Source organism: Brachyistius frenatus, unplaced genomic scaffold (assembly GCF_029030835.1).
Source record: "Brachyistius frenatus isolate BFR_SWC_R1_liver_20210118 unplaced genomic scaffold, ASM2903083v1 Contig_1, whole genome shotgun sequence".
Lineage (NCBI taxonomy): Eukaryota > Metazoa > Chordata > Actinopteri > Embiotocidae > Brachyistius > Brachyistius frenatus.
In genome coordinates this window covers 6,559,353-6,571,978 of record NW_027210600.1, presented here as the reverse complement: position 1 = coordinate 6,571,978, position 12,626 = coordinate 6,559,353, and positions in this window count along the sequence as shown.

Sequence of the window (12,626 nt, the reverse complement as noted above, 5' to 3'; positions counted from 1 at the left end):
TTCTTCTAAATATATCCCGTCTGTGTAGCCGATAGAAATCACAGCTTCCCAAGGACAGGATTTTGACTGCGCTTGAGGTGCTTTGGCAAAGTTGCCAAAAGACTAACAGCACAAAAATCCTCATCTCGTGCCAACAACAGGTGAAAATTTCCACCGCTAGAACATGTTTGTTCATGATAAGACAAAATTAACCGGTGAACTCCCATGAAATCTGCAGCGGATAGTGACAGCAATGTGGTGATGTATCATCAACGGAATGAGGCACATGATGGGACAGGTGCATCTCGTGTTTACTAAACTGCTTTGACTTTTTAAAATCGACCGTCAAGTATGCTGTTCTGTCAGTTTAGCCAGTTTATAGTTGCAGTTATATTGGACAGCCGAGTGTGTGTCCAATATGTTCTTCTGTGTTGAAGAGGCAGAGATTCTAGTGCTTCGTCACAGATTAGTTTTAATTCAACTGGACTCAAAAACGACAGTATGACCGGTTCTATTCCTACCCAATTCTTCGTTATTTACTTTTTGCCATGTTAAAGGTATGTACAAACTTTTAATATATCTTTTTGTCTTGCAATGCACCACACTCATGCAGAGTTAAGTAATAATTCAGCCTTTCATCGAGCACTAGTTCCATTTTTCATCTTTCAGCATGATGGTAGTAGATATATGGAGATGAACACTGAAAATCAAACATTTTTAAAATTCTCACTGACAACCATGAGCATAAAAATTAAATTTTTTAAAAATTAAAATCTGTTCTACACCATAAACACACGTGAAATGAAATTCAGATGGATTAAAGTATTAAATCAATATTGGCAGCCCTAAACTTTAATGGTGGTTGAGAATGATCAACATCTCTTAACACAAAAGACAAATATGGACGTGCGTCTGGGCACGCAGACCGAGTCTTTGAGACAGAAATGTTTTTGCACGACTGTCAAGTCAAGTCAGAATATTCTATACAGCACATTTAAACACACAAAAAAAGGTTGAACAAAGAGTTGCACATAATCAAACAGAATTAAACATTCAAATAGACTTGTTAAGAAGAAGAGACTGACACGGCGAACTCTGGTGTGTTCATCAAGACGAAGTAACAACCCCTTTCAGCTCTGTCATGCTGTGACTTTGATGACAAATTCTAATGTTCAGACCTATGTTCAGAGATGCCTCCATGTTGTTACAGCAAAGTGTGATTTATGTTGCAAGATGCTTACCTCTAAAAGCTTCTGTTCGTGCCAGTGTCACCCTCAAAGTCAAAACTATCACACACGCGTCACGATTACTGCAGTTGAGCGGATCGTCAACCAGCCCTTTAATTCCACCTATTTGATGTTGGATATTATCATAATTAGGCAGAGCAGCACTGGCGCTACAGATTTGTCACCTTGACATGGGAGGCTCATCCATTTTTTTTTACTTCATAGTTAATATGCCCCCTCCCTCCTCCAGGCTTTAAAAAGACAGACGGCAGAGCACTGCAATTAATCCCTTTATCAGCATGGTGTCTCACCAGAAACTCATCAGCTCAATATGACCCAACGGAGGCAATTAAATCTTGAATAAACCGCAATGAATTTGCAAAGCTGAGTTAAATACAGCACGAGTAGTAATGTTCAGCACAGAAAAAAAAACCTATTATATTCATCCAAGATTCTGCAGTTGCATATTTGGCCAATATGGATGCGACATCTCTGACCACAGTGGTGCAGAAATGTGATGCACATGTACACATTATAAGCTGCACAGCCACAATGACTTGTCATCTTACAGACACAACTACTGAACTTCAAAAGCTGAAACAAAAAGTAAGAAAACACAACTGCCCTCATGCTTAACTGCACATAAGATCTTCTACTAAATATATTCACTGTCGACCTGTAAACACTCCGTCAGATCCTGTCATGTGCCCTTCTCCAAACTGAATAGATTAAAACAATTCAAGTCAACAAGTGATCAAAGCTTTCCAACACAAAAGCAGCCAGTCCATCATCTCTGTGTCACAATACAGGGTGGGAATCACCAGAGGCACCACGATACCATACAGTCACAATAATCTGTTTTTAGTTTGGTCATCTCTCTTTGATCATTTTCAGTGTATCAAAACGGCATTGTCAAGAAGACTGACCATAAATATTGCATACACCTGACAAGCTTATGTATTATATAATACAATATTGATGCTTCTGTTTATCGATACAATATTGCCAAGCAAGATATCGCAATACAGTGAACCCTCGCTATAACGCAGTTCACCTTTCACGGTCTCGCTGCTTCACGGATTTGCATCGTGCATTGAAATCACATTACGACTATATGTAACGTAGATATATTTAATGTCCAGTTCTATCTATTTCAATTGTAAAATAAAGGTTACTACTTCACGGATTTCGCCTATCACGGTTTCTATTTGGAACGTAACCCCCGCGAAAAACGAGGGTTCACTGTACTGTCCTGTATCGAGTTTTCCCCCTGATGGTAAAGAAGAGGAAAAATGAGGACTGAACGGCTTTTTGTCATCTGATTTTCTGCTGCCTCATTTCCTATCAAAAGCACAGCGAGAGAAAACAGTCTGCAGGGGAGGAAATGTTTCAGCAGTTTCCCAGCAGAAAGCACTGTCTTCTTTTGACCAGGGAATTGAGGAAGAGGCCGAGCACAAGAGAACTGTGAGACCGAAGTCCAACCCACTAATGAGATAGAAAAGATTCTTGAAGAATACTTCACATAAAACAGGAAAGAAATGTACTCAATTAACCACTTAAACATCACTCAAAACACATTTGTTTTGTACATAGAGCGGGGGAAATGAAATGACAGTAAAACCTGATCAACATAATGTAATCTGATAGAATAGGATATGTATATAGTGAAGTGAAGCTTGTCATGTTTAATTATGTACTTTATCAAACAGCATTATCTCTATTTTGGGTCCAAAAATACATGTTTAACTCATTATCTTGTCCTGCTGAACATGCTAGGAATTCAAAGTAGTGAAGATATTTGAGAAAGTACTCAATATGACAGAGAGACTGTTTAGCTGAGGCGTCCTAGATAAAAACTGACATGACTCTGCCTACAAAGTGTATTTTAATTGTATTTTAGAATTTTGCTATCACATAAGCAAAGCCAAAAATGAACACTTTGGTCACATGGGGTTATTAAATATGATCCACCAAAAAAAGAAAAATTGAGCTGACAACCACAAACACCAAACACAAAAATATGCAGACTCTGGGATTTATTTAGGCCTCCCCAAATTAGCCTGCATTTAATCTTTCCCTGATCCTTGTCATGTTCAAATGATCTGAAAAGCTTGTTGAGATGTGCAACAGATACCAAGCAACTGAGCACCATGGAGACTTGGCCGTACCATGTGGCATCGAAAGATGCCTGTGAGGGAGATGATTAGTGACACATGGGTGATAAAGCCCATTATAACAAGCAAAGAGAGAGTCATTACATGGGAGCTGTTCAAGCTCGGTCAGTAGAAACAGCTTAGTCTGTGGGTCGTTGCTGTAGAGAGTCTGAGCAACATTTAAAATGAAGTCATGAAAGATCGATTGCCCCTCACAGTGCTCTTAGTGCTGAAATATCATGCGCACATCATCTTGTGTTTCCTTTAAACAAACCATCGTTGCCGCTTACTACCAAGTAAATCACTTTCTGTGCACTGTAAGACCGACCTGCAGAACAAGACTCCATTGTTTAGAAATGTAAATGCAGAAGCTTCTATAAATTGGCCAACGGTTCAGTCGTTATTGTGTTGAACAAAGTTCAACATCAATAAAGACGACTAATGGAGATAAGGATTTATTTCAAGAGGAAATACTGTGATGAGACAACAAGGTTTACCACCTCAGTAAATCTCTGATCGAATAATCTAAAGAGCAAAATAGCAGATTTCTAATTGATCAGTTCTTAAAGGGCTACAGATACTACACATACTGTCGGTAGTAGACGATCACGTATGCAAACAGATGTAAGCACAGACACAGACACACTGAAGCAGGCTAAGCTTCCCGTTGCTTTCTTTAATTCATCTCCTCTATAATACAAAGCCTGGTGAGTTTCCTGGGAAACCGAAAATCTGGAGACGTGTTCTTACTGGCCAGGCGTACAATATCTAATATGCATGTGTGTGCATGCGTGTGCACACTGTAAAGCATATAACTCCTCCGACTGCTGAGGTTACGCAAGGATAAACTAATCGTCACGACCAGATCCCCTTCAGTTCAATTTATGCCTTGAGAAACTATGTCAGAGTGCATCATACATTAAAATCTCAGCACTTGGCTGACAAACAGTTTTTCTGCTTATCCGACTTCTTTCTCCGACACTCATTTAGTATTGCCTTAATATTACAGGCCCGTGTTTCTCCCTAATGCAGACTGCTTTTACTGTATGCAAAGTAACGTATTAACAATATAGTGAAATATAACTAGAGTTTGGCCAGTTCGTGTTGTATTTTGTTTTTGCCAATTCATGAAAGCCTCTATTACCCAACAAGAACAAGGTTTGGCATGTTTCCATGTAATCTCAAATGAATTCACAAAGATTATCAGTTTAATATAAGCTTTCAACATAACTCTGACCAAACCCTAATATATATATCTCTCCCACGAGTCAGTGCTGTCTGTGGCAGAGAATTAATGGCTACAGCCTATAGCCCACAGCTCACACTCATCACCACAAACACTCGCAAATCACCCAGTCAGCTGCGCCAATATGTGACAGCTATCGGACTTGTAGAGGGAAAGTGATTTGTAATACTGCAGAATCACCTACCCGAGCTTTTCAGACGAGGGTCCACAGGGTGAGACGGCGACGCGGCAAGAAAAAAATAACTCGCAATGCGCTTCAACGTTTCCACTTTGGCGAAGTATTTTTTTAGATTTATGCATGTACCCACAGCTTTGGAAGACAAATTACAAGTCGTTAGTTGAATCAATCACAGCCATTTTTTTTTACATTGCGTTAGGGCCAGTGAGGTTACACCTACAAAAAGGAGCATGTACCGAATATTGAAAGATGAATAAATATTAGCTTGACTGTATCTAACCAGAAAGCACGATCGTGCAGAACAAGAAGTTTGCTCTGACACGAGAAAAGGCCGGAGTCAGGAAAATAATTCTCAAGTACTTTACGCAACGATCTTTGCGTAGGTATTTCCAAATTCCTCAACAAATGTAGACTAAACAAGTTGAGAATAAACTGGCATAAGAAATTGGAGATGTCCAATTTTCTAATAATATTTGTTCTTTTACAGAAAAATATTACATCATATAGAAGACTCAAATTCAGCGAGGGCGAAGGTGATATGCACATCCCTTGTTACTTCCTTTTCAAGCAGGTGCAGCAGGTAAGCTGCTTGAACACGTGACTGTAGTTGTGGCATCCTAACAAGTGCACTGGTCGTTTTATTTCAAAGTCATCTTGGTGACCTTCAAAATAATCTTTGGCATATTCATAAGAAAGTTTCACCAATAAGCTTACAACACCCAATGCCTAATGAATATTCAATAACAATCACAGATGTTCAAGTTTCTTTAGGTCTCTCAAACGCGTGACTGGAAAATGGGAAAAAAAGGACTGTGTATTCAACACGTACTTGTTGAGAGTCGCTGCTGCTGGAACATTCTGGCCTGACGAATGACAATAGAGGAATACTGCAAAACACTTACATAAGGGGTCTTCGGTGTTTATGTCCTTCCTGCTCATGAAACTGACAGCACACAATATACCAGTAATCTGGAGTAACTGTGTTCGCTATGAAATGAAATCCAGCTGGAGGAAGAAGAATTATCGTGAGGGTACTTTTCAAGCTTGCTGACGGCAGCAAATAACAGATTCAGTAAATCTGGGCGAGGGGTGTGGTACAGAGCATCCCGACAATCTGACACTCTGCTCTTCAAACTGACAGCTCGTCAATGTGGAAAAATATGGGTCAGCTATAATCCCAGGAAAAATTAATCTATTCACAATCCATCAGTATCTTCAAATTAGAACACTGACAGCAGGAAGAGGAAGTGTTGTTACTGTCATCCATTCAAGGGAGGACAAAATCCACCCACTCATTTCAGCGCAGACAAAACAGCAAAAATGTCTGCAGATATGTCTCTCATTTTTTTTTGGTTTGGCGCTAATAATACTCTATAAGCAGTGGGCTTAGCATGACGTATGGTTCATGGACCGAATGAAGCTGCCTGAGCAAAAGTCATTTGATAGCAGAGTGTATTTGGTCTGATGCGTAAAGTAGGATCTGGTTTGGCGCTGCCGGCACAGAAATAACTAAAAAATTCTTATCTAAAAACGATTTGGACACAATGAACAAAAAGCTTTATTAAAGCCCGCGTGGAGCCTCGTGGACGGAGGGTTGATCCTTACTGATTTAGGTGTTTTAGGTGCTGTGAATGCAGGGCATTTCCTGAGGCATAACCTGTGCCATAAAATATAGGACTCTACAGCTTGAGTAACAGCTAGGTTATCGACTGCTAGGTATGCGGCTGGTGGACCACCCAGACACATGTTTTGGTGCAAAGCCGGAAAGGAAAACAAGCCAACTTCACAAAGAAGTCAACTTTGTAGGATTTCGAACGAGCACCCTCCTGCTGTGAGGTGACCGTGCAAACCTCTCATCAGCCATGCCGCTGTTTAGGCAGCTGATGGTGTGTGGGTTTGACTAATTATCACCTTAAAGACAGGATCCCACTGACTCTCGTCTTCTTCGTGCATATTTGCGCCACAGTTTCTCATCAACTTTAGTACAGCATGTGATTTTGGATGTCTGGAGGTAAAATGAAGGTCAGCACTCAGGGCAGAAGGTGGATGCTACGGAAGATTGTTAGGCTGTAAAGAGCTACCATGACGGACGTTTATGGGAAGACTTGAGCTGAATGTGAGCGTCCTTGGTGCCCACACATAATCAAGCTGACTACAATTCATAAATTACAGCTAAATGCTCTGGCTGTACATTTGGTTCTGCTGATAATACGTATTTACTAAGATCTTCAACATGAACACATACATATCTTGAGTTGAACTGCCAACTACATACGGAGTGAAATCTATATTTCTTGCCTAAAGTTTATCAGTTCAGTGAATCACTACAAGGATACAAAAAAAACAAAAAACAAAAAACAGTCTAATTTCTCTGAATATCAGGAGTTAATCTTCCTTCTTTAAAATGCCTCCTCCTCTACAGTCACAGTGGTTGCATGACTTGATCTCCTTTTAATCCAGATAAAATTAAGAGCAAATTGCAACAACACTAAAAGGCACTAAACAGAAAGCTAGATCACCAAAGTTATCAGGATTTATCTCCTGGGGGCCATGCATGTCATTAACAAATTTCATAGTTGCATTACTGGAGCTATGACTCTAGAAAAGCAGTAGCCAGACTGAGTTTTATTGTATTTTCTCTGTCTACAAAGACGCAGTGTGGGTCTGCAAGCGAGAGGAAGAAAGTCATGAAAACAGAGGAGCCCGATAAAGAGTGTTTTGGGGAGAGCGAAGGGATACAAAGATCGGCACTTTGCTTCATTTGTCCAACCAACTTGAGTGTGTCGATGTTATAACCATCATAAGGTGACATCTGGATCCTATTGTTGAAGCCATATATGAAGAGGTTTCTTTAATAAACAGCCTTCAGGGCCTCACTTTCATCTGGATTTGATGTTCCTTCCAGCTGTTTGTTAAGGCTTTGATATAAAAGACAGCTAAGCTTCAAGCTCCTGTGCCCAGCGCGCCTGGCATATCAGCAGCTTCCAGTAAAGGGACTGTTCCAGCTATCCAAGCATATAATTGCCAATTCATCAAACTGTTTACAAAATGGCCCATGAGTTTCTTAATAAAAGAGAAAAACATTTGCAGATATTTGGTTCGTAATTACTCTGGATAAAGTTATTATCCTTTTTATACATCTACAGAGGAGTGCTTTTTTTTCTTTTTTTTTTAACCAAGGCTCAAATTAGCTTTTCATAAGTTCTCATGTAGTTGAGTCTATTTTTTCCCCCCAACAAATGGCAATGCTGTTATAGTCGCTTTTGCCATAATCAGGCAACAGAACGCAGGTTGAGGTGCTCCTGACCTGACAACATTACTGCCACAATAAATCACTGCAAACTGCTCACTTTTTACAGGAAGTGCTACAGCAGGCCGACATGGCACATGGCTGCCTGTTAAAACATTTGAAAGCGGCCTTTTCCTCAATCAGCGTTATCACCCAATGTAACCCGCTATATCCTCTTTGAAGCTTCTAGAAATATAAAGCAAAAAAGGTTATGTCCTCTTGACCTGTCTGCCTGCGTAGTCTGGGGTAAAGTCCTAAACATAGGTGATGCCGTAGTGCTGATCCTGTGGCCTGGAAAGCAAACAGCTGACAAAGACATCCATGGCATGCAGCGCCACGGTGGGAACCATTGTTGTGCTGCGTGGCCAAATGGATCACTCCGTTCATTCAGGCCTCTTCAGTCTGGCTGGTTTTTCCTCGGGCCAGGAGGAAAAGGAATAAACTCGCATCTTTTTATCAAGGTGCCATCTGTGTGTCTACATGAGGCCTCTTCACCACCATCTGTGTGTTGACATCTCATCTATCTCCGTCCTCCACTGTGACTGCTGTCCGGGGCAGGTGCAACCACGGCTTTCTGAGGGAGAAACTGAGCTTTCTCATCAAAACTATTTTGCCACAAGCAAAAACTAAAATAAGATGCATGTCTTAAATAAACTCAGATTACGAAATAACCTGAACACCACTATACTTTTCCAGCTAAGGTTGAGGATTAATTAGTAACTCTAAACACCTGTTGGTTAGAGGGTGTGACACACAGGCCTCCGAGGCACTGAGAATATGAAAAAAAACAAAAAAGTCTTACAGAATTTACATTTTCTCAGCTGCAGAAGTCTGTGATTTGTGGGAATATGACAGAGTGAAAGAAAAACAAGGAGATTTATTATTCAGTGGAGGAGGTAATGTTCCCCTTTTTCAAAGGGGAACCTCAGCTTTGACAAAATAACTGTGCACCACCCAGTTTGTCTGAGTGTCGGTCTATGAGCGGAGGTCAAGTTACAAACTGGAAAAGGCAGCAAACCAAAGCCCTCAGTGTTCTTCTGCAGGTTAAATGAAAAGCTTTGGAAATTGAACCCGTGTAAATAAGATGAGTTAGAAAAACAGAAGTTTCATTTGACCATAATTCATCAGAAACTGTAGTTCATCTAGTAGGGGCTTCACGCTGATTTCATGTCGAGCAGGGCAATGAAATTGTCAATATAGCAACAGGATCTGCGCTGCGTCGGAAATACAAATATGGTTGAGACAGAAGGGGACTCGGCCTCAGACACGGTTGCATCGCAGGGGGACAGCAGGGCAGCAAGCTTACCGGTGCTGGGAGGAAATGACACTCTGCCAGATGGTTATTCTGACTGTTTGGCTATCCAGAGCTGGCACAAGCCAGTTGTGTCTGTAAACGCGAGGGAACCTTTATTTATTTAACAATTCTGTAGCACGGTAGGTGAAATTATTCTAGGAACTGTTGCACACTGCATGCAAATGTGAGTTGCATACCTGACATAAGGATAGATATATGAATAATGGAAGATCAGCCCTCACAGCCCACTGTGTTCTTTGACAGGTCAAAGTCTGAAAGACGCCGACTCGGTGTGTTTTATCACATGCAGACAAAGACCCGATTGGTCACTTGGTCTTGTGATTTTTGTCATGTTAGCCAAATATTGGTTGTCATAAAGTAACAGTGTGACTGTGGACACTGCAGTCCTCCACTGTATAGAGGCTGGTATGTATGCAGACTTGTAAACCTGCTTTTCTGTCTCATTTTCTTCTAAATCTTCATTCAGTTTAGTCATCCATTACTTCTGCATTAAACATTTGCTGTTGCCTCAGAAGCATGCCAGCACTTTGTGCAGGCTGATTATCACAAAGGGAGAGGCACAGAAAATTAGAGCGTGTGTGGGTTTATCAGTGTGACAGAGAGAGCTGGACTTGACCTCACAGCTTCAGGGCATCTATAATAACAGATTATTTTATTTTTTTACAATTAACACTCACTCATTGCCTCAGGGTAGTTCTCCGCCCGTTCCACAGATCATCCAGATGAGCGTCTTTGTTATATGAAGTTAACCAGTGTCCTTAAGGACATTGCATCTATTGTTAAGTGCATTTCGGCATGCTTTTCTGCTGAGAAGCAACTAAAAGATACAGCACATGTAAGTATGCAGCGGCGGTAACACAAGCAGGAAAAGGAGAGCGGCTGGGACACTAAATCAGTCCTCGACTCAATTGGACAATATGGTCCGCTGCGTACTGCAACTCTGCATGTCCAATCAGTGGCACTACGCATTAAATTTGACAACTGCTTTAAAAGATCTGCAGTAAAACATACATTCAAAGGGGAAACCTCTTTCTGCCAAACTCTGTGTGTAAAAGCAAAGGTAACCAGTAAGTGGATTACTGCTGTGAACACAGCACGCTGCATTCCTCCCTCTTCTGATCTACTACATCTCCCACTGGTCTGCATTTATTCTCCTAAATTAACATTTCTAAATTAAGGTTAATCCTTAAAGCACAACACACTGAAGTCTTTTCAGGAGGACTATTTTTAAATGCAACAGCTCGCACACATTAAACACTAATCCAAGCAAATTCGAAGAACAGTAAATGTGTGTTATGTCACCTTTTTTCCAGCTAATCTAAAAATGTCAACCTTTGTATAATTTTTCAAAGTCCTGTCGCTGAAACTGGAGCGATATTTATGTTAAAAAATAATGTTTATTTTCTCAGATGGCATACAATACGAATCTCAATGTCATGACCTGAAAACATTTTCATCGCGCTGGCTACCCTCAGGACAGGAGCCCCACTTACTGTGTGGATTATATACAGTGCTGTCCTATAGGGGTTCAAAAACACTGCGTTCAGCACACTCCTCTCCAGAGCCTTTTAATGCATTTATAGATGTTGTAAAAAGGGAAAAAAAAGAAACTGCCTTGTTTAGTCACTTTTAAAGTTTTGACTCATCTCGAGTCATTCGTCCAGTGATTCTGACTAAAGAGGCTGTAATTCCTGGAAAAGTAATTATTTACCTGCCTACGGGATGTAGATAAATGTAATCTACTGTAGCTCAAAAACAAACAAGTGTTAGTTTGTTTTTTACTAAAAGGTGTGAGACAGATGGGGAAGTGATAACACAGCCACTGAGGTTAGAGACATGGGACCAAATGGATCCTCTTTGAAGAGTAGGTTTAAAGATAATTAAACATCTTCTGACGATCCATAAAATTAAATTAAATTAAATTAGTCATCTTGTACTTCTACAAAATTATTCTTGGAACACTAATGAACCAGGTCCATCCAAGTGGTAATCATCATCTTCCAAAGCAAAATGATTGGTGTCATGAATTATGCAAGTATAGAAGCACTACATGAGTCAACACATATTCCCATTGGAAATATGGATGAAGGGCTCTGCAGCTCGACTTGCATCATGAACTTGACTTCATTTATGATCGATATTAAAAAAAAAAAAAAAAAAAAAAAAAGGGAAGCGCCAGCTTTCATGGGACACGACATCATGGGCGTGTCCCATGTCTACCGGGGACACGTGAAGCCACCAATAAGCACCAAGTGGTGAGTTTAAAGCCGGTAAAAGCACATGGTTACAACTAATACACTGCCTATTATTTCTAAAAAAATAAAATAATAATAATAATAATACGTGCCGATTTTAATAACGTGAGCAGCGCGAGCTTGTACTTTACTGCAGGCACGTTACAGGAATGTTAGCCGGTGTTACCATGGTACCAATAGTCATTTTTATTAAAGACCACAAACACTGTTAAACATATTTTTAGTGAGATATATCACTGCAAATGTATTTTGAAAAAATAAAAATAAAATACAGGTAAACTTGCAGGTAAATGTGATCAGCAAACAACGCAGTGAGACACTCACCTGTCTGAGGGCTGCTGCCACTTCTGTTTGTTTTCAATTAGCTCGGAGGTCCACGATCAAAGTTGACGCTTCTTCTGTGAAAAATGTCCCTGAATAGTCAAACTGGGGGGGGGGGGGGGACAACCCCTGTCAAAGGTACCGCGTGAGGGCGGAGGTGGGGGGGGGCTCACCGGGACACCGGCAAATGCTGACTGAGCCGAAGTTAAAAGAAAAGGAGAACAGAGCCGATGTTTCGTACCGACGGCTTCAGGGGTTTCGGTCCCCGCTTGAAAGACGTCCCGTCTCGTGTCAATCCGTCCTCCCGGGTTTCTTGTTGGTTTTTTTTTGTTGTTGTTGTTGTTGTTCTGTCTGAAGGTTAAAAAAAAAAAAAAAAAAACACAACCGGACCTCTTCGCCGCCTCGTCTCTGACTGAGCGGGTGATAACAGACGCCCGGCAGAGCAGCACGATGCAGTGAGCGGTGGGAGGAGTGAGTCTCGGTCCCTTTATCTCCAGCCCTCCTGTACGGTGAGACAGCGTCACCACGCTGACTTTTACTCCAGGTCGGCCCGTTCATGGCACATCGAAAATACGCGTTAACCGGGCCGGCGTGCCGCCGCCACCACCACCACCGCCGCTGCCGCTGCTGCTGCTGCTGCTGCTCCCCCCAAACACCTTCCACG